This window comes from Etheostoma cragini, chromosome 2 (genome assembly GCF_013103735.1).
Source record: "Etheostoma cragini isolate CJK2018 chromosome 2, CSU_Ecrag_1.0, whole genome shotgun sequence".
Taxonomy (NCBI): domain Eukaryota; kingdom Metazoa; phylum Chordata; class Actinopteri; order Perciformes; family Percidae; genus Etheostoma; species Etheostoma cragini.
In genome coordinates, this window is record NC_048408.1 from 11,321,531 (window position 1) to 11,345,411 (window position 23,881).

Sequence of the window (23,881 nt, forward strand, 5' to 3'; positions counted from 1 at the left end):
GCAATGTTCTACTTCTGAGATTGCTCAGGTGCCACCGGATTTCCTTCCGCTTTCTTGGTGTTAGAATTTTAAACTCTGGTGGATTTCTGAGGGCTATGGTTAACTGCCCCTCAGACCGCTGCAGGGTAAATCCAGACAGCTGACTAGATCTATCTGTCCAATCTGAACTTTCTCTCGCACGACTAAAACAACTTTTGAGCGTACACTTTCCACCAAAACAAGTTCCTTCCAGAGGCTATTTTGCAGCGGCTTTGTGCGGAGCTCAGTGTTGCCCATGACTATTGTGATTGGTTAAAAGAAATGCCAATAAACCAGTGCTAGTTTTTCTCCCATCCCGTAATTCTGTGTGGACTAGCTAGACCCCCCTCCGCAGCGCTGTGGAGGAAGGTCTGGCAAACAGAGACTATACGCTTGTAAATGTATGTAAATAAATGTATGTAAGGACTAAAACTAATGATTATTTTCAGTATCAACTCATCTGCTGATTATTTTATCTATGAATTGTTAGTTTATAAATGACAAAAAGTAGTAAAAAAAAAAAAAATTGGTCATCCCAGTTTCCAGGAGTGTGGGTAAATTATACTGTTTCGTTTACAGTGAATACAATATTTGGATTCCCTGATATCCTCAAAGACGTTTTGTATTACTGCAACATGAAATCAAAGATGATCAATGTAACAGGATTTTACTCATTATATAGAAAGTACATGTAGTTTGATGGAGGTTGGAGTGCAGTTTGTTCTAGAAACATGTTTCATGGCATTTGTCATTTATCTTGACCAGTATAAATGAAAAAAATAAAAATATCACATGAATGAAGAATCCATAATCAGTTTAATTTTGAAGTTGCATTCAATCAGTGGCATGGCTTTACTCTATATACTTATCAAGCCCTCTGAGGCCCAATTAGATTGACCTCCCTCTTCACTTGTATTCATTTAGATCCCTCCGGTTGTCACGGAAATGTCTTCTTTTTTTCACAACAAGAGACTTTTCACTCAAGTTTAGCAAAATGGAACAAGGGAACTTTGACTGTTACCCACTCCTTTGTTGTTTGTTAAAGTCCCCGAGGTTAGGCAGACATTGTCTTTAAAAACTCAAAGCTGTGTTAAATGCGGCCCAGCTAATGAGGGGGAGCCTTCAAACCCTCCATGAGATGATGCTGTCAAATGGTGACATAAAAATGTTCCATGTAATCCCCCTGTGCAGACCCTGGGTGTAAATATGCCAGCTCCACCATTTTCACAGCGTTTACTCCCAGTTCAAACAACCTCTCTCCCTGCTCTCCCCCTTCCCTGAAAACACAATGACAGCTCTACGATTTTCTCCTCTAGATTTCTTGGCTGCCTGCGACCAATGAAACAACCAGGAACAGCTCTGATAACTACCTTCATCCACATTGTGGGTGAGACACATCTCTCTTCTTCTTTGTTTCTGTGGACTGAAACTTCTGCCACTCACACATTTTGTACTGAGCGTGCTCAGAATTTTGGGTGTGATGCTTGTAAATGAATTCGGTGATTTTGAGCGAAGGCTTGGTGCTGTTTGTTTGCACGGTTGTATGTTTGTCCACACATAGTATTAGACACTTGCTGTTGACTTGAAATTAAAAGAAGCTCAATATGAACATGTAGTAGGCCTATATAGCACACATATTCAATAGGAACCATATAAATGATGTCTCTAATGCTGTAATCAAATAACAGTAAACAATAATTTGAACTCCTTTACACACAATATATACAAAATGCCTTGAGAGTTAGTAATTGGTATCTTTTTTTTTAAACTAAAATAATTGGTGATAAATCAAAAGCCATTCATTACCTTAATCCTACAGAGAAACATATTGTATTTATCCTGGTGGGAGTTGCCATTTCCATGGTGTGCCTGTCTCGTATCGCATGACAAAGTGGTCATTGAATAAGTTTAAGAGTATACTGACTTTGTAAAGATCCCACGGGACACTTACGCAAAATGATAGAATATACCCTCAAACAACATAAATTTGTCTGAACATTTTCATAACTAATTAAAATGTTCAGTGGTGTGCATAGTATCTTTTTCTGCTCATATGTAAATGACAAATTACCCACCTAACTGTTAAAAAAATGACTTATGTGAGCATTTTTCTGATCTGTTACCTCTAAGGTTACAGTAAGGTTGGGTTAACGGGACTGTGCTTCCACTCTTACCAAACCCATGTGTATCCTTGAAGACTCAATAAATAAATTTAAAAAAAAAGTATAACATAATAAATTATAAACACATAATGAGACATGTGTAGAATGCAAATAGTTCCTAAAATACGTTTGCAGAGCTGATTAATAAAAAAATAAAAAAAATAAAAAGGTACAAAATGGGCCAAAATGGGTTTCCTCGGCAGGGTGGCTGGCGTCTCCCATAGAGATAGGGTGAGAAGCTCAGTCCTCCGTGAGGAGCTCGGAGTAGAGCCGCTGCTCCATTGCGTTGAAAGGAGCCAGTGAGGTGGATCGGGCATCTGCTAAGGATGTCTCCTGGGCGCCTCCCTAGGAAGGTGTTCCAGGCACGTCCAGCTGGGAGGAGGCCTCGGGGAAACCCAGGACTAGATGGAGTGATTATATCTCCAACCTGGCCTGGGAACGCGTCGGGATCCCCCAGTCGGAGCTGGTTAATGTGGCTAGGGAAAGGGAAGTTTGGGGTTCCCTGCTGAAGCTGCTGCCCCCATGACCTGAGATGGATGAATGGATGGATGGATGGATGGAAAAATAAAAAAACTGTAGTTGAAACCCTGAATTATTTACATCCATGTTTGCTTGCTAGCAGTCTTCTTCTTCCTTGCCTGGTTGGCATATTTTGTCTTTCTTGGCACGTTATTGCCACCAGCAATCATTCATTTGTGTCTTTGTTCGCCCACGCAGGATAACAACAGTGATCCACAAAACGTTGCTCCATAACGTTACTGGTTGTCAAAAAATCCACAGGGCACCTGTAAGTTTAGAAAAGATTTATTAGAAAAGGTTACGGTCATGGTTAAAAAAAAACAATGTTGACATGTGGTGAAACCTCCTCCCTGAGAGGTTTTACTGTAACATAAATACATCATCCTACTTCCTCCTTTGCCACTTAAATAAAAGATAGCTTCTTTCATGACTGCAAGAGGTAGAATTTTATGAAATATCGTATTTATTGTTAAAATCATCAACCATATACCAACCAACAATGTTAACACTGGACTGACTTTAGTACATGTCATAATACATTTTGCATGTGGTTGTTGAGGCGTATACAGCTTGAATGAAGCTTCTGTGACGGGCAGACAGGAATAAGCAATTAGTTGTGGCGTTGTTATTTTTACAGTTTACTGCTTTCCTTTCATACCTTGATTTTCTTTCTTTGCAGTGTTGAAAATGCGTTACACAATGATAAGACTTTGTCTGAAATGCATTGCAAAAAGCATATAGTCAGTAAGCATGGTTATGTTTCAATTAAAATTAGCATATGTGTCTCTCTCTATTCTTTAGCACTGCACAAGCACAAGGCACATACTCACCCATTCACTATGTAACTGTCCCTCATCCATCCCTTGTCTCTGTCTAGTTTGGCTGCTCATCACGCAGCAATCCATACCGTGGCTTCTCATTTGCAGGCTCTGTGTTTTGTGTGGTCCCTCTTTTGCTTCCCATGGATCTCTCTGCAGGGAGCTGAGCTGACAGACTCGTCTGATTGATGTATTGGGGGGCGTCTCGTCAGCTATTGTTTTCCTCGCCAGCGTTCAGTGGCTTCACTCACCAGCCTTATCTGTCCTACCTAGAGTACAGTATGTGAATGTGGATGTGTCAGATTCACTTTGCTGCAGGAGGTATCGGATACGGAGGTATATGGGTCGCATGGTGACCTAAAAATGTAAGTAACCTGTGAGCAGCAGCTAAAGAACACTTTTGTCTGACATGAACATTTTAGAGTTAAATTGAATTGTGGTGTTCTTTGAATTTGTTGGGTATAGGTATTTTAGTGGTTGCACTACATTGACCCTTGTAACTTTTCTTTGGACAACTCCATGTAAGGAGAGTACTCACTTGAAGACCATGAATAGTTTTCTACTTGTTTTAGTGTGTACCTGAAAACTTACCCACAGAACTTTTTGGGATGTCAGTGTTCGCTCCCCCATATACCCCTGCACCCTTTGATAATCCTGCCCAAAACCCTTTAAATTCACAGGAGAATTCTTAAAAATTCTTGAAAAACTCTTCCATGGCAGTAGATGTGTTACTGCCAACCTGTTCACCTGCTTGATGAAGTTGGCAAGGCTGGAAGGTTGGAGGGGCTGGATGTCCGATCACGGCGCAGGCCATTAAAGATGAAAGACTGGTGTGTGTGGTCAGAACGAGAGGGGAAAACCAAGCCAGGCATGCGGACAGTGGGCGCTCGCACCCTCCCTCATAGCATCACAAACCAGGCCGACACTTCCCCCAGTAATGAGCAGGGGCCCAGACTATGGGGTCAATTATTCATACCGAGTCAGCTGGGAAAGATAGAGCAAGAGAGGAGGGGTGGTTGAAGCTTCATCGAATCCTACAATTCTCACACACTCCGCAATGATTTTTTGTTGCAGCGCTGCCTCCATCAACACAACTAAATCTAAGCCCAAGTCTTGTCTGGGTGGATGGAGTGCAACTTTAAAAGGCATACATGAGTGGCCACTCACTCCAGTGGCCATCCTGCAGCTGTAGCCTTGGCTACTCAGCCATTCTCTGGCCTCACAATTACTGTGTTGAAAGGACAGACATTGATCGTCAACACACTACACCTGTTTCCAAGTAGTGTCATTATGCATACAGTAGACCATGTCAGGTCAGTTATCAAAGGGCATTACTCAACATGGGTAGCCTCGATGTCATGTATTAGTCCTGCCTGTTTGTGCTATGCGTGGATTATGTTACTGAATTAGCATTGTAGATGCTAGATGAAGTGTAGTCTCTGCTGAAAATAATGGAGAAGGTCAAACACAGAAGGAAATGCTTCGTAAGATTTAAGATCCTCAAGCTCCACAAGGGATAGGGAAGGCAGTTTTCTTGTTTTTGTCAGAAACAAATGAGCATTTGATCATTGTAACCACAGCATAGAAGGATCAAACCCATGAGATGCTCCCCTTCACAACCATTTAAGAAGACATTGATGGAGCAACCCATGGGAACAAGAATGACTCCTCCTTTCAAGGCCATTTTGCCATAGCAGAATATTCCATGTCTCCATGTTTAGTGGCAATATCTCTGACGTCAGGATAATTCATTTAGGCGACAGATTGCTGAGCTTTTCACTTACAAGTTGCATATCGGTCTGAATTTTAATAGTTCACAAATGCAAGGGGAAGAACAAATCTAGTTCTTACTGTATCTACATGAGACCTATCTATATCTACCCCTGTAGTATGGAAAGCTGACTATAAAAAGTCTGTAGTCTTCAGCTTTGGGTTGATTTTAATTGGATTACAATGTGACCAACAAAAAACATCAGCACATCCATGGAAACTTCTCACTCATGCAACATAATCTACTTTTCTGTTGTCCATCCATATTGTCTTTTGTCCTGTGTTTGTTTCCAAAAGCTATTTGTAGTTTAACAAAAAATATTGTTATTTACTAGGGCTGAAACAATTCCTAGAATAACTTGAATAATTCGATTACAAAAAATCCTTGAAGCAAAATTCTTTGCCTCGAAGCTTCGTTAAATCAATGTACCTAACGATGTACGGTTCACTGGGTTTCCGCACAGAGGATTATTACTAGCTCACACAGCTTCTGTGGACACAAGACTGACGGTGCAGATTACAAATGAAGGAAGACGGAAGCAAAAATAGAGAGAGAAGAGAAGAGACAGGTGAGAGAAAACAACAGAAGGTTTGGGATCATTTTAAGCTGCAAACATGCTGCTACATCATCTCGGTAGAAAACCTCCAGTGTACTCCTCCACGACACAAGTTAACAAAATCATCTGCTGCTCTTGTCCACCGCGCTGTTTTACACAACGATAACTATAACTGCATGGCTACTTAATATAAACGTGAAGACGTCACCGGACCACGCCGGTTCTGTCTGCATTCTTTATTCGTTCTCCTCACTCAGTGTTGGGCTTTTGAAAATGTGTCCCCCTGAACAGATTAGTTGAATGGACCTCCTTGGAGCTTTGTACTGTCATATTTACCGTCGGCTTAGTGAACAGCTCTTTTGCATATTCAGTACAAAGAGCCAGAGGCAAGAAGGGGAAGGGGGTGAACAAGATTAACATTTGGGCCACAAATGTACTTTTTTTAGGGGTCTTTGAATTTGGCTAGAACATTTTTGCTTTTTCTAAAGAAACCTGTCTTTTGTATACATAGTAAACAGCAATAATAAATATATTTACTATTGCTGTTTACTAGTTATTTTCTTACTAAGTATTTCTTATCCGATTACTCAATTAATCAATGTTTACACTACTGCATCAGCTATGCGAGTGTCTATGAACACTTTAATAAATACGTGTAACCTAAAGTACTGACAAGTAACAATGCACATTTACTTTTGAGTACTTGATTATTTTCATTTTCCGCCATGTACCACTTCTACTCTAGTACATTTCATAGGAAAATGTTGTACTTGTTTCAACTACAGATATTTGACAGAAGGAGTTACTACTTGTGTTGCAGATACAAATTTTACATAAAACTTTCAACAAGCTTTAAAATTATTGGACAATGCTGTAGGTAGCTTCATGAATAATAATAAATACCAGAACTCTGTAGCCGCTCCTCATCTATGCTTGACGCCATCAGCTCAAAGCTACATTAACTGTTGCATGTTGGGTAATGTAGGAGCCAGGTTTAAACTAGGAAGAAGAATCTGTGGCATAAAAAGGACGGCATCTCTGGTTCTGCTGCACTGATTCTGATACTTCTTCTTTTTTAAACTGTTTATCGTGAGTCCGACAATGTTATAGAAGTGCAATGCTTAATCGCTGTACTGGTCTTAATTGAATGAACACACTCCACCATTGGTATCCTGCCACGATTGGAATCCATTGTATGGAACATGAATTGAAACTGACCATGAACACAGACCACACCTTTTAATCCTGCAATTTATTTGATATTAGAAAAATTATAACTTAATACTTACTTAAAATTAACATACTTTGGCAGTTAAATGGATATATATATATATATATCTGTTAAAAATGATATTATTACAATCATAATTGTTTATGAATATTTTATAAATAAATGGAGTTAAGATCCTTGGTGCAATCATTTACAAATAATGGACCAATTCATGTAATAAAACCAAACATTACTGTACCTCTCCATTAAAATGGGGTTCCCTCGCAACATGATAGTATGTCTCTGCATTCATACTGGAGGGCATGCTGGGTATATTGTGCTGCGAGTGACTGTGAATATGGAAAGAGACCTATCAAAGTCACATAATGGCCAACATCAAGATGTACCATGAAGTAAAAACACATGGAAAGAAGATTCCCCTCTTTATTAGCTGTCATCCTTTCCATGAATATATGGGCAAATAAATGGCTAGTATTACACAGAGAGCAAATGTGTCCCTAAAGAAGCCTTGGAAATGGGAGGGTGGAGGGAGGAGAGGCAGCGTGCTTATGTGTGCGTTTGAGGGAGAGAAAGAAACTGAATGGTGGGGGGTTCATGGATGAAAAATCATCACCAGTCCAAATGCAGATATTGTGGCTGCCTCACACTCTTGCCAGTGTCACCCTCCATTCGTCACTGTCCACAAGCCTGCCTCTCATTAAGTGGCCCCGCTCCGGCGACAACTTAATTTCCTTAAGAGGACCAGACACCTGATTCAATTGTGCGCCCATTACAGATTTGTTTTCCCCGTCTAGGCCTTGCTGGGACCCCATGGCTGTGAAAAGAAATACACTCCCACTATATTAAATGTTTTGGACATAATTCCCAGACATATGATTCATGCCTGCCTCCCAGTATCCATCCCTCACAATGCCCTTAGCTCAAATGGTGGTGGGTGGCTCCAGTCAGCTGGGCTGGTTCAGTTAGCTGTAGATAATACATTATCAATGTTGTCTATTATTCTGTACGTTCAGATGGTTAACCGTCGCATTTCCAGATGAGGCCTTCTAGTCTTTTTTATATTTTTTGGTTAGTTTCTCAAATCCATCAGTGTTGATCATTTTTCCTCAGCTTATCGGGCTCACTGGTTTGTTATCACGTCCTCATAAAACATAGCTCTTCAATAATCCAGAAACCTTTTTGAACCATTTCAACATGAATGTTCCTCAGTCCTCTGTCTTTGAAGATCAGACAGCACGAGATGTTTTTACCCGTACGTCAGTGCGGCTGAGACTTCCATTGTCCATTTGACTGCTGGTCTCCATAGCTTACCTCTCTCCTACACCTGTCAGTCAAACTGTAGTCGTTGGAGATCAGTGAGAAACAGCTTTTCCACTTGTACAGGGTTTAACTGATTGTTACTGTAATTCTTCTGTCATGACTGTTATCCGCAAGGTATGAGTATGTTTGATACCAGATGCTCACCCAAAACCACACAAAAGCCTCACGTATTCATTTATTTATGGGGCTCTTTGTCGTTTTTTTCGTCATTTTTTTTTTTTTACACGCACCCTACCAATTACCCAAAAATGTATTTTTTGAGAAGTAGTTTTTTAATCGTCCCAATAGGATTGTGTGTGTCTGTGTGCATTGTTTAGTATTGAATGTTCGGAATTCTAAATAAAGCCAGATATCACACACACACACACACACACACACACACACACACACACACACACGCACAAACAAAGTCAGAGTGCATGTTTTCCCTTAAAACTACCCAGAAGACACCTAAAATATAGAACTGCTGAGTATAGGTCTGTCCTCAGCAGCCAATAAAACAGAGAAAAACTTAAAGTTATAGAAGCTATTCACTCCCCCATACTTCCTTCCTGTGATGCTTTCCCTCTCATCCTGCTGAATGTGTTTGTGTTTTGTGTGTGTGTGTGTGTGTGTCTTTTGCTCTTATGGAAAGTATTGACAGCTTTACTAAAAATGATCCAGTTGTGAATTTCAAATCTTGCACATTTTATTTTCAGCTGTTTAGTTGACATCATAAGAAATAGAGCATAAACTCATGCACAACTACTACGATGGCGAGTATAACACAAAATCCAAGACTATTATGCTGCACATAGATGGAATTAACTTTCCGTGGCTGCGGGAACATATTTTGAGTTAGGGGTGCTGACACATTTTCTAGAGTGACATTTTCAGCCAAATTCAACCACCACACACCACACTGCATCCATCACAATGCTCCGCAAGCGGAAAAACAAAAACAAGAATGAAATTAAAAATCCAAGAGAGGGCAAAACGAGGCATGGGTAATGCGGGATATAGGTACAAAACTGCAAAAATGGTACAGATAGGCCTACTACAAGTTCAAATACTGAGCCCCAAGATACAAGGGTATAAAACACCACTTAATTAAATTAAATCAAATGTTAGATGCTCTGTTGTCTGAGTGACCGGTGTAGAGGGGCTGCTGCAATTTTTTTGGGTTACAGTTGTTGGGTTTTCTGACTCAGGTCTATTAGGCGTTTTAGCTTGTGAAAGATTTCTGAAGAAATCCAAAATGTGTTTTCGTACCATGTTTTAGGCCAGCTAACTTCTGTACTGTTGATCCGCCGGGAAAGTTTTCACAACTGTCTTCACTCATGAAGTAAGTGCGCCTTACTCTTGACAAAATTAGCAGATTTATTCTTATCAAACTATGTGTTTATATTTTACCAATCAAATTACATTTAATTGTAATGAAAGGGAGTAGGTTAACATAAATATTCAATTTATTAAAATAAATGTATGTAATTTCTAATTACAGTTATAGTGTGTCTACCTTTTGCTGGGGTGCTGCAGCACCCTCTGATGATGGAACTTTCTGATGATTTTACTATAAATGTGCTCCAACTTTAGCCACTTTCAAATCTAAATGAAAAATGTTGCTGTTCTCCTGTGACTTCAGTTGATTTCTCTTCTTCACTTTTATTTCCTTAAATTAAATTTGAGGCAACTTATAACTTATTACAACACTGTACAATAACTGTATTACTGGTCTACTATTTTTTAATATTTATGTTTTATATAATTCTATCTATTTTTTAAATCTATTTTTACTCTTGCTTATTTGATTTTATGTAAGTTTTTAATGTGTATTGTTTTTGAATGTTGCTCTAATGCTTTTCTTTGCCTATGTGATAATGTTTATGTAAGGTAACATGAGGCCACGAGTGCAAAATCAGTGTTGTAAACACACTGTGACATTATAAAACACTGGATTTGATTATAACATTTGAAGAAGAATCTGTATTTAAAGTAACAGCTTGACACAGTCAATTGCAGAATAACCAGGCATACACAGACAATGTATAGTTCTCGGTTCACCTGAACTGCATGTTTTTAGAGTCTGTGTGTACAATCAAGAAACAGGGAACTGACATTTTGGAACTCAATATAGGGCTGTAAAGACTTTTCATGCTGATGATCCAAGTTTCCTTTTGTAGCTTTGTTAGACTTCCAGTTTCCTCTTTCTTCTTCCCAGAAACACCAGCTGATTCTGTACATTTCTATTTCTATTGCTTTTTTTCCATTTTCCCAGTTTTTCTTTCCCTTTTTATTTTCTACATCCCCCAATCTGGTCCAGTAGAGCTCAGCAGCGTGTGTGGAGGAGTGTCTCCTGTTCCCCCTGTCCTCTCCCTCTCCAGGAGCATCAAAAGGAGGAGGACCCATGCAGGGTGTTTGAAGAGCCCACCGACACTCCCCTATGGGTGGTGAACTGGCAGATGCTCAAACCACACAACTCTATCTAGCTTTCATTGGTTTCCTCTGCAGCCATGAAGTAGACATTAGTTTCAACTGTATTGTCGTTTGTAGATTTGTATTCTTGTACATACATGTGTGCAATCAATTCATGTCGTTCATTTATTTTAGAATACATCCTTCAGTCGTGTTGTTATGAAAATCTTTCCTTGGTTTTGTTTGTTTATAGAATGATTTGTACTACTCTCCAGCCTTGTAATTTGAGTACTTTACATTTTAAAAGGTTGATTCACTTAATTATTTATTTAGAAAACATGCAATTTGGCATGCAAACATGCCAAATTTCCTGTCGTTACTATCATAAACATCTTATCATAAATTATTGTATGAACCTACATAGAATTTTGTGCAGACATTCATGGTCCGCAGAGGATGAAGCCTACTGACTTTGGTTATTATCTGATTTATCCTTCAGCATCGCCATGTGTTTCTGGGTAAAATGTCCTGACAATTATTTGATAAACCCTCATACATTTCATCTAATTTTCAAGGAATACTAAAACTCCAGTTCCCATACAGGGAGGTAAACCCGGGCCGCCGGGGGGAAAACTAGAAATCCTAGACCATATGGGACTGATTTTTTCAAGAAAACTACATTTCTTTTCTTCATGCAGGACATGTTAAATGTTTGCAAGCAGCAAAGCTATAGGAATGTCAAAAATGGTCTGTTAGTCAGTCTGAGAACTTTGTTCCTGATTGAAATATCTTTAGTTATGGGATGAACTGGCATGTTATTTTGTGCAGACAAGGGAGTTGAATTGGGCCGCATGCGTGAAAACACAAAATCCTATCCACTAGACCATAAGGGACTGGTTGTTTCATGAAAACAGGATTTTTTTTTCTTCTCCTTGAAAGACATGTTAAATGTTTTGACATGCGAGCAGCATAGCTCTAGGACTCTCTATATCAGTATGTTAGTGGATATGAGAACTTTGGCCCAGATGGAAATGTTTTAATTATTGTATGAACTGGCATGTAATTTTGTGCATACATTCATGGTCCGCAGAGGATAAAGACTTTTGACTTTGGTGATTCAGATTAGTTTCAGATTTTAGGTACTAGGTAAAATGTCCTGACAGTTGTTTGATAAACCCTCACACATTCCTAAATCTGCAATTGCCGGGACACTTGGGTGAAAACCAGGAATCCTATAACAGCTAGACCATATAGGACTGATACTTTTGGAACTGACCCTTTAGCAGGAGTCATGTTATTGAGTGCATCTGGCACAGACAAGTGTAAACTTAGATGAGGTTTCTTCTGTCAAGAACAACATTTCAAACTGAGTTTTTCCACATCAAGAACATCAAATGCAATATGTTTCACTGCAAACACAGAGGCACACTGTATTGTAAGAATCTTTTCATTTGCTCAGCCATCATAACATCACACAGCTGTGGTCCCTGCCATGCTCGTTGTCTGGTCTTTAGCTTCTTGGGTGTCAGCACTGTAGCTCTGACCTGATCCGTCTCGCTGTACTCCACCTGCTCGTTCAGTCTGCCTCTATTTGTTCGACAGCCCTCACCTTCTCCGATAGGCCTCCCAAGAACAATGGCTCGTGAAAGACAAGCCTTTCTCCCTCTCTCTTTTTAATTCTTTATCCCTTTCCTTCTTCCAATTTTTTTCCATTGCATCTCTGTATCTCCTTCACTCTGCCTGTCCATCTATCAAAGGCAACTCCTTTGTGCTCATGTCAGTTAGAGGTGAAAGTTGTCTTGCAGTAAAGAAGAACCTGCAGTCTGTTTCATATTACACCTCACAGAGTGCCGCAGCTGTCTGTTTTTATCAAGCAGTCCTGCCTCCCACAAAACCCTTTCTCCAGCTTGCACAAATTATTACTTGTTGGTTTATTCCTGCATCCATTGAGTGATTTCAATACGTAATGGAAATACAGCATGAATGTAATATGTAACAACACAAAATTAGGACATTACTATACCTACATTGGATAATTAAATGTCAGGCAAAGGGATTTGTACAATTGACATTGTAAGGTACAATCATTTTCATGGTTTAACTGAAGCTTTATGCACAGGACGCAGTTTTAACTGACATGCGGCACAAGGACGGGACAGTAAACAAGGAAAATATTGTGGGTGGGGTTACAAATGTACGTTTCAGTGACACATGGGACAAGATTGGGACCTGAACCCCGGTCTCTTAGGTGAAATTCCTGTCTTGTTTGACCCAAGACGACCCCCCCCCCCATGGTTTTCGGTCTTCAACACTACTTGATACAGTTGTTGCCCTTAATACTACGTCATCTTCCAGTGCCGCGGTGCATTCCATCCAGTCGCTGAAGTTTGATTTTTGCGCCGGTATCCGATGGTTATAGGCACTGACCAAGCGTCAGTATTTGAAAAGTTGGGAATGAGAATGGGTGTTGAAGGCATAATCCTGATGGGAAACCTAATTCTGAATGTTTTTAGGTGTATTGCTTTGATATTCTTAGAAGGCTGGAAACAAAGTGAAAATTCAAATTGTAGTGAACTTACTGTAATGGGTGACTCTTTCTTTCTTAAAATACACTTTCAACGTTATCTTCTTTACAGAAAGCAATTTAAGGGTAATTATACATCTGTTTTGTGGTAGTTTAAAATTATTGAGGCGATTAATGTGTATATAAGGGATCTTTTGCTTTATGGGCTTGTTTCTCAGCCCTTTATGCTCCTTCTACTTTCATTTAAGTTGTGAGCATGAAGACTTATTCTTGAGCTTGGACACAAATATATGTGATAAAATATTCTAAACTATAGGTGCCCTTACTTTTAACTTTTTTGGCAACTCGTGCTGCGTGCCGAAAAAACGCATCTGTGTTTGAGCAGGTCCTTAATCAGCTGAGGAATGCACTTAAAATGTGGACACTTTGCATCATGTTTGGTTTGTAATCCAGCAGGGAAACAGAAAGCGCAGCTCTGTTTTACCCATTTCATTTACAGTGATTGTACTTCCCCCGAGCAAGCTATTACAACTCTGTGGTCATATTTCATTAAAGAACTGTTTAAAATGCAACATTCTTAATAGGCTCATCCTAACGGTGTGTGTGTGGGTTTTTTTTTGTGTGTGTGTGTGTGTGTGTGTGTGTGTGTGTGTGTGTGTCTGTGTGTGTGTGTGTGTGTGTGAAGTAGCGCACGCCCATTATACTAGTGTGTGTGATTCCTGTGTTTGTTCTATCTTTTTATCTACTGATCAAAAAAGGGACTGTGTGCCCATGCTGAAGGGGGTTGGCCCAATGAAGGAAGGGAGAGGGTCTCTACACATGTAATCCTTGTCAATGAATTTAGGCAATCTTTTTTATAATGAATATTTCAGTAGTTGTTGCAGTGAGCTACTCGTGTGGGTCTCTTTTCACTGCTCCCTTTGCTCATAAGTGAATCACTCTTCTAATGATTTAATTAATAGCATTGTATCCACAGATGAAAAGCTTATATTTAATCAGCAAAATGGAGTGAACTGAGATCAGGGGCCTTGACTGTCATCAAAATGTGCTTGGGGTCCCACTTGCTCACTAAGCCACTTTAAGCCCTGGGACACACATACTTAATTGAGAATTAATAAATAAATGTGGCTAGAGTAATCCCAGGATCCAGCCCCTCAGAGCTCCCAATCTAGCTCTCTGTGTGTGTGTGTGTGTGTGTGTGTGTGTGTGTGTGTGTGTGTGTGTGTGTGTGTGTGTGTGTGTGTGTGTGTGTGTGTGTGTGTGTGTGTGTGTACATGCCTACCCTGGCCAAGCTCGCTATGTCACTACAGCCTTGCCAAGGCAGGCACTATTGTAGAGTGCCAGATACTAGTTTATTTACCTGAGACGCCCCCCTGCGTCACTGCAAGTGCCATATGTTAGATCCCAGGACAATTGATCCCAGAAGGCACCCTCTCCCTTTTTCTCCAATTTTAGTTGATACAATGCTGCATATTGATTAAATTAATAATTAATTTAAGACTTTTTTTTTAACAAAAATGATTTAAAGTTAACACTCTCCTTGGTTTCACAAATGGGTTAATGGGAAACAAAGATAACACATATAGATGCAAACTAAAACAAAGACCAACTAGCTGTATCCTAGTCTTAGAGATTTGGCCCATAGTTATATTGTTATAGGCATATGTATTTGTGTGTGTGAATAGCTATAGATGAACTGGGTTTGATTTTTTGCATGAACATTTCATGCATCATCAAACTATTACACCCATGAACTAAGTCTAAACTCTAAAATCTATACAGTTGATGTAATCTTGGGGATCAGCAAAGTTACGTACTAGTGCTAGACCAATTTGACCTGGCAGATATATTAACCAATATTACTATTTAAGATATATCAGAATCAGTGTATATGTTGTCTGATAATAAGATTGTGTGCTTATACAATGTTTAAAAATATGTAATATCGGCCAATATATGGTTATTTGATTTTTTCGACTCTCAGATATCACTATCAGTATCGGTTAACAAATCCAGTATCAGTCCAGTTATAGCACATACACTTTTTTATAGTTTTTGAGTAAGTAGGATTCCTCTGTTCACCATGATTACATGTACATGTGTGCACTTTTTGCACTTAAAATCACTTAAATGCACTTAAAAATCATGCATTTACCACTTTTAATAGGTTAATTTAAAAACGAACAACAGGCAGCAATAGACTAAAGAAATTAGTTATCATGAATTTCATAGATTACTAAATTATACTGAAATTGTATGTCTGTAAAATAAGAAAACTTCATCCTAGTGACTGGTGAGATAAGTAGAGTTTTTTATGTTGCTCTAGAGCCAACCAGTAGACAGCTATGGGCCTTTTTCACAGCAGACATTTTTTAATAGTAGTTGAAGCTCAAGCGTTAGTAATAACACTGACAATGGCTCTGTAATGTGTAAGTGTCCTATTAAGTCATGACAGTAAACAAGTATGCACAATACCAAGAACCAGAAATGGAAGCAGCTAAATGAAATTAAGCCATCATTCATTTTCACCTGTGCTTTTCCTTCTGTTACATGTCAAAATGTCTTGATTAAAAAGGCGTATAGAAGAGCTGTCACAAAACGACCACAGCTTCTTAACAGCAGCTTGTGCCTGATACTTCATTTGGGCCAAGGACCCCCAACTTTTCAGGGTTTTTTCATACTTATTCATATTTGCTGTTATGAAAGAGAAGGAAAAAGGGAACAACAAAAAAAGGAATGAAGAGAGAGAGAGAGAGAGAGAGAGAGAGAGAAGTGTGTGTTTAGCTAAGCAGGGGCAGCCCCTGGTCCATTGCCCATCATTTATTGATAAAGGCCCTGGAAAATGCGCGGGAAAAAAAAAACCTAATGAAATTATCAACGTTGTTGAATTAATGATGAATGGGAATAAGAAAAGGCTGGGCTCTCTGTGGAGCCAGAGAGGAGGCTGCTTCATTAGCCATGCAGTCTCATCACATCCTCTTTTGGAGCTGCAGACACTGGGGCTCTCCACTCTCTCCTCTCCTCACCATCAGGACTTGCCATTGGATTCCATTCAAAAAACTCCCTCAGTCCCTCCGCCCCTACCTCTGTGCTTTTTCTCTTTTGCCTATTTTTTTGTTGATGTCTTCCCTAATACTACACCTGCCACCCCCACACTCATCGCTTTTCAGAAGACGGGAACTCTTTGGTGGCTAATTTCATTTATAATTTCTCTCAATTTTCCTGAAGATGAAGAGTGAAAAAGCTGACTGGGGGTTCTCATGGTCAGAGAGCACACCTCTTTTCCCTGCCTCTTCCTTTCTTTCTTTCTTTCTTTCTCTTCTCTCTTTCTTTTTTTTTCTCAAGCTATCCCTCCTGACTGCCTCTCTGTGGATATCATTCCTGATTCTGCACATGCAAATGATATGGGAGGGAGAGAAGGGGAGGGGGGTCCGTTTGGATTCTTCGCTCCCTCCACCTCCTCCTTCTCCTCCTCGTCTTCTTCTTTTCCCTGGGTGGAGCAGGAGTGGTCTGGCAAGCCGAAGCACGCTGAGAAATCACAGGCATGGGGTCTCATTAGGTAAGCAGAGGCCAGGGCAGCAGGGCTTCACCCAGACGCTGATTATGCTAAGAGCAATATCTGGAGGATCACCTCAGCTATACATCTGATTAGACACACTGATTATGCTGAGAGCAATATCTGGAGGATCACTTCAGCTACACACCTGATAATAGCTACTGTCTCTTATAGTTCAGAGCCCTCTTTGACTCCAGAAAATGAATTAATTGTGTCTTTTGTGTGGGATAAGGTTTGAGCTTGTAAATTTACTGCATTTATAGGAACTTTTTGGCCTCAATTAAGAATTGGCTGAATAGATTTTTTTTAATTTCTAAAGCATAAAACAGCTTTTCACTTTTTTTTTTCTCCTCCTAGTCAGTCCTCTTCTTGAATCTAAGCTGCTCTCTTCCGGTGAGGCCTTCTCTTATTGTTTATCTGGAGACTGGAAATGTACTTAAATGAATGTTCTTCAAATTTGATGGATACAGATGGAAATTATCTGTGAGCACTTTATTTCATTGAATTCATCCTACCTAGCTTTATAATACCCAGGGTAGATCGCTCATAAATGCATGTAGCCATTGATCACACAAAGCACTGTGCATGACAGACAGCAGTAACACGCATAATATAATGTGCTGTCCTTTACATGATGATCTGATCTGAGAGGGATTCAATTATTTAATAAAAACACGACAGACTATCATTAAAACAAATTGTGTGTGTCAACGCAAGCACACAGTCGGAGCTGAGGGGTCACAGGTGTAATGTCACGTTTTGAAGTCTTGATTAACCCTCACACACACACACACACACACACACACACACACTCGTGCTCTCTCTCTCTCTCCGTCTGCTGGTTCTTTTCTTATGAATTGGCTGAATTGATCCTCATACAAATTAGGTCTGTCCTCAAAGGGCTCCATCAATACATTGACTCCTTTTATGAGGGTCATCAAACAGCCATTACTGGGCGTCAGAGGCCCTCGTTTGGGAAGAGACTGCCCAGGGTGACTGATGAGCCGGATGGGGATGGTAGCTCGTCTGGGGGCCTTGGAGCTGTGAGCCTGTAGCAAAGAAGAGAGGGGAGGGGGTGCTTATTGAGTGTTAGATTCATTAGTTAAGCAAAGCCAAAATAATATGATGTGCAACAGAGCTGCTACTAGCCCAAAACATTTAACTCTACAGCTTTGGAATACTTTAACATAATATGTGTCTGTCAGGAAAAACTGAGACACATTGGACATATGATCCTCTTATCCTAAAATCCCTCCTTTAATGTAATTAGGGTGATTTTCAATTTCTGGTACAAGGGGAGGTACACATGTAGTTTATTGTTGTCCATTAACATGCAAGTAATTTGGCAGAACAAATTCCAAGGGAAGTAGAAATAAAACAGATTTGCTCGTGCATGATGTCTTAAATTGCATCATTAAAAAGCCCCATTTATTCATCTGGTCTGATCCTGCTAGAAATGACTTTCTCAGAGCTTTATATTGTATGTCTTTAATATTGTTGTTAGGTATTTTTGACAGTATGCAGTTTAAATGATTCCTTGCAAAACTGGCATAAGGTTTCAGCATACTTACTTGCTTTATTAACAAAGACCAAACTATCCTTTCCCCGATCCCCAAAACAAGAAGAAGAAAAAAAATCTAACAAACAAAATACTTAAAATGTGTGATATTTTACTCATGACGAGAAAAAATAATGTTGAGGCACCAGCAATCAACAAGAAGAAGAGGGGGGGAAAGAGCCCTGGAGTATTCCCCAAGGTTCTCTCAGGTATTACGAAAGAATCTTTGAAACTGAACAGAGACACAGCAGGATGTAAACAAACTGTCACTGCTGTCAAACACTTGCTTCAAGAAGTGTCAAAAGTTTAGGCTTTTCAATTACAGCCGTTTTAATATGCATGCAAGCCTCCCCTGACTCATTAAAATGCACAATTTTAAGTCTAATTGTTCAAGAAAACTGTGTTTTATGTTGCTGCAATGGTAATAACTAATGATAGACGCATAAAATTAGCATACATTTCCCAGACCAAGAGAATATGTGATCATTGTGCCATAGAGAATTGCTCTAAGTTAGGAAGTTAATTGCATTATCTCCTCCTCCTCATTTAAACCCCGCCACTTTACAATAATTGGAAAACAGAATAAAAGATTAGCTTTTGAGTGGATGACGGGCATTAATAAAGTGTGATGGAATGTGAGTGTTACAGAGTGGATACCAATTACAGCAGCCAATCTCAGACAGGCAGCCATTGATGGTGGTGGTTCAATCTCTTCATCTGCTGTACAGTACCATCAGGGACACACTGAAGAGACCTCTGCTCCAGCTAGCAGGCTAATTGTCAATTCTGCTTAAGTCATAAGGAGAGCTATTTTACCAGGGCTTTGGTGAGGAAGTGAACGGTAAAATTAAAGTAAAAAAAAAGTCAAAGTACAGCGTAAGTGTAGAAATTCAAGTTCAAAGAGAAGCGTGGGGGGGGGGGTTGTGGAGTAATTCGGGTTAGATGCTATGAAAACAAATGTCTTTTTGAAATGATATTGCAAAAAGAACAATATTATCAATCCACTTTATGAAATTTGGCACAACCTGGTAAAATTGCCAAAGTTTGAAAAAAATGTAACCAGCATATTGGTTTGAAATGTGAAATTTTTTTTCAGTATCAAGTATCAATCAAGTATCAATCACATTGTAGTCATGTTCCAGGAGGTCTATGTTTGAGTCAAGTAGAAAATTCATGGCATGGGTTTCTTCCTAATTCTCATGGGTCACCCTCATCCCTCATCATGTCATTGACCCAAAACTTCATCACTTATTGCTTCTTTCAACTGTTTAAACAAATGGCCGACACAAATGCAATTTTGCTTGCATTTGTAAAATTAAAAATCTAATCAAAAGCTCAAGAGTATATATCAGAACATTTGCATATGTAGCAGGTGTAGTTACAGTTACTGTTTATATATATCCTGTAGGCCAAATGGTCCATTGGAGCTTGCTAAAGGAAGACAAAACACCAGCTACAACCTATTAACCAAGACTGTCCTCTACCAAAAAACTTTCCCATTGGTTGTTTGTTCACGCAATTACGTTTCATATATACGGTTATATTGGCAGCGCCCTCTAGTGGCCATAGTAATCATGATGGGTGCAAAGCAGAATGTAATGTGACAATAAGAGTGCCAAGTTCTGCGTAAAGTGGCAGGCTGGGGTGGTGGATGGGTCAAATAAACACAAGGCAAGTTTTTATTACCTTTTAAGGATGAAACAGAGCTTTCTTATTCCCCTGTGGGCTGCTTTTCCTGCCATCGCTAGGGGCGCTAATTTATGAAACACTCCTGTGGGTCCTATTAAAGGATAGGAACAAACAACCTATATTGTTGTATGGTTTGGAAGACTTGTATAAACCCCATAACTATTCTACTAAAAGGCTCACAGTATAACTGATCTCTAAAGCATAAAAAACATCAGTTACAACTAATAAACCCTTTATAAGGGGTGTATTAGGCAGTAATACCAAAGTGTTTAACAACAAAACGTGTAGTCTCCTCATAAGGTTTTTAATTTCATGTGAATTGTGAGTAATGGTAAGGTCTGACATGGCCTTAGAAAGACACCATCTTCTATAAAAAAAAAAATGTTATGTATAAATATCTTTTTTTATTCTCAACAATTTACCACAGTGAAAACCAAGGCCTTACTATTCTGGTTAGTAATCCAGAAGAAATTCAATACCACTATTCAGGAGTCATTGAATGTTATCCAATGCAGTTCTGATTTCGCGGGTTGTTTACATAGATTTCGTCACCTTTAGTAAAATACAGTTATGACGTTTGATTCTTCTGGAGGTTTATCAGCCCGTATTTCCCTTGCAGTGATAAAGAACCATTTTCTGTATAGATTGAAATTGTTTAAATGTTGGAAGAGCCACTGTTGCTAAGACATGAAAAATTGATTTTTCTTTTATTTATTTTCTTAGTAATGCTTTGACAAATTTACTAACTCTGGAAATTTAACACCATTGTACACCATCACACATACACACAAAAATCTGCAGATCAAAACTACATTACATTCCTCTACATCTTTAATTGAACATGTAAGTAGGACAGAATGGTAGAAACCTGCCAATATGTACACACACACAGACACAGACACAGACACACACACACACACACACACACACACACACACAATCTAGCCTCATCAAAAATGATGTGTTGGGCCCTTTGTTGTCAAACTCTTTATACAAAAAAATTGCATATTCATGGGGGTGTATTTAAGCCATTTCTGCTGGCATAAGCATGCAGCACTGCAGCAGCGATCTGAAATGACTGTCATTTTCTGCCATTCTTTGCTACTTAACCTCCCTCTCTGTTTGAGAATGTGGCACCTTGTTTTTTTGATGCCTTACGCTGCACCGTGGCCCCCATCACAGTACAGTCTTCAGGTTTAATAGTGGCTCGGAGGCCTATACAAGGCGCCTCCTGATTATGCACTAAACAGCAAGATTTGCAGTTATTCAATTGACATCATTTTGTTGTGGAGTGGCAGTGGACAAACACAACTGCTTTGAATTAGTGTGCCGCTGCTGCTGTGGTGTACTGGTGTTTACTGCCTTACCTTACAGATGTTGAATGCAGCTGTCTTTTCACTCTAACAATAAAGAGGACGTCTCACACACAAACCAGCCCGCTCAACCTGACCTATTTTATTAAGTCTGTCGACTCTTGTACACCTTTATTTTAGCCAACAACATGTTAAATCAAATGCTTGCATCATGAAATTCTTAAAAGTCTCTTTCTTTACTGATGACAGAGACAAGGACATTATGCAAAATTAATAGTAGTTTGGTGTGTATAATACTTGTGTTAAATTAGCCTGATATATCTCTCTATGAATATTTTTTGCATTTGACATGCATATATGCAACATGATTTTTCATTAGATTCAAGTAGTAAATCTGTTAGCTGGATATAGGTGCAGTTAAAATGGGTTACACACCATACCCATAAACATAAACTGAAAAGGAGATTATTAGAGGAGAGAATTCATCAAATCCCCATATGTACTATCCTGTAGGAGACACAAACAAATAGTTTTCCCTCTTTTGACCAATGGAGTACTAAGGTTTTGTTTCTCTGGTGAAGAATTATCCTCCTGCTGTCAAGCCTCTTTGATCCTCAGTTGCTTCAATATCTGCCGTTTTCATTCAATCTTGAAGAGCTGCCAATAAAAAGACAGGCTTTTCAGGAGTGATGACCAAGACCTGCAGGACTGCCCTTAACACCCCGACACACAAACGCACACACCTTCCTTCACTTACACAGTGAGATTGACAGGTGTCTGTACAGAATTTTACAATTTTACACATACAGTAGGTTTACATTTTTTTAAGTATTTATGTACACATTGCTATCAGTCTCGTTTATAATTTCTCCTGTCCACACGGGCTGTAAAGAGATATATTATTGATGCTATTTCAATGCACGAGATAGGGGGGGGACAAAATTCCTTGTCCTCTTTCTGTGAAAAAAACATACATATGAGGGTTTAGCTGTAGCAGTTAGTCCAATTAACTACTACTCTACTTTTGCCTTCTACCCATCTCAGCAAGGAGACGCTGTTCGAGGAAAGAGAAAGTGGAAAGTTCACATTGTAATGGCTGTAACTTTGAAAGAAAACACATGTATTTTGACTTACTGTGCCTGCTTAAACTGGGTTTTCACGTACATTGGAATTACATCACTTTTCATGGACAGAAAAGAATTATTACAGCAACCAATAACTCTCTCAATCTACATATTGACAAGTCAGTACTGCATCGAGCCAGACTTAAAAATGCTAATATTTAAGCTTTAAACATAGGTTTTGAGTAAAAACTGATGAGAAGTGTAGAGATGTAGTGTAGAATAAATGGACTTCGATGATGTACTGTATATGACAACACACTTACTGTCTGTTCTATTTCTGGTTTAATCAAAACAAGTGTAAAGTCACTGAAGTCATAATCATTTACTTGTAGTTTATGGATTAACAATCTGACCTAATGGACTGACTAGATGATAGTTAGATTACAATGCTGCCGTGCAACTAAAGTTCCTCACTCAGGACACATAAAAGTGGCAAACTCAACTTAATTGATCCGAGTTACACATGGTGTGTAAAGCCATTTGTAATTTACACATATCAGCCATACCATGAATTACCTTAATTAGAAACATGCCCCGAAGCTCTTTCTATTGATCGCCCAGCGCGCTAACTCAAAAGTAATGTTGGACAGTTATCCGAGAACGCCATGGATGATTAATCATTGTGCAGCTCAATCATTACTCTTTTAAAGAATTTCCTCTTCTTTTAACACTTCTTCCTTTTTTCTGCCTTTTTTGTATTTTTAATTTTCTTTTCCCAGCGCTTTATTTGATGTTTTGTAACTTTTCATGTGTTGCCAATGGATCACGGCCTTTAAAAAGGATATGCTTCCCTTCGAGGTTGGCAAGGGCGTATATGCATATGAATATTTTCCATTGATGAATATGATACACTGCTGCGGCGCCTTTGATAGTCTCCTGCTTGGGTCTTAAGTGATGTCATAATGGTGGGACGCCGACCCTGGGCAAAACATCCCAATCCACAGCAGAGAGGAGCAAACATTACAGCCCTTTGAGGTCCTCTGTGTTTAATATTACAGCAGTGTTTACTGGGGAGGGAGTTGGTTCTTGTGTCCGCCAGGGAGCCCAAGTATGTTTAAGGTCAAGCCATCTTCGTTCCTCTTCAGTCAACTTCAGGATCTTTAATCACTTGTTGTTTTTGACTGTGCTGTTTTCAATCGTGGCCAGGTCTTTATAATGCATGAGGAAATTACATAGTTATGAACAGCTTGGCAGGCAAGTCGAGGCAGTGATGAAACTTTTTAGATACTTTCAGAAAGAACTTCATGTTCTCCAACGTACCTTCAGGTTAAAGGAATAGTTCGACATCAGAAGATCGATACAACAAGACTTTAAGTCACTGCGCTCAG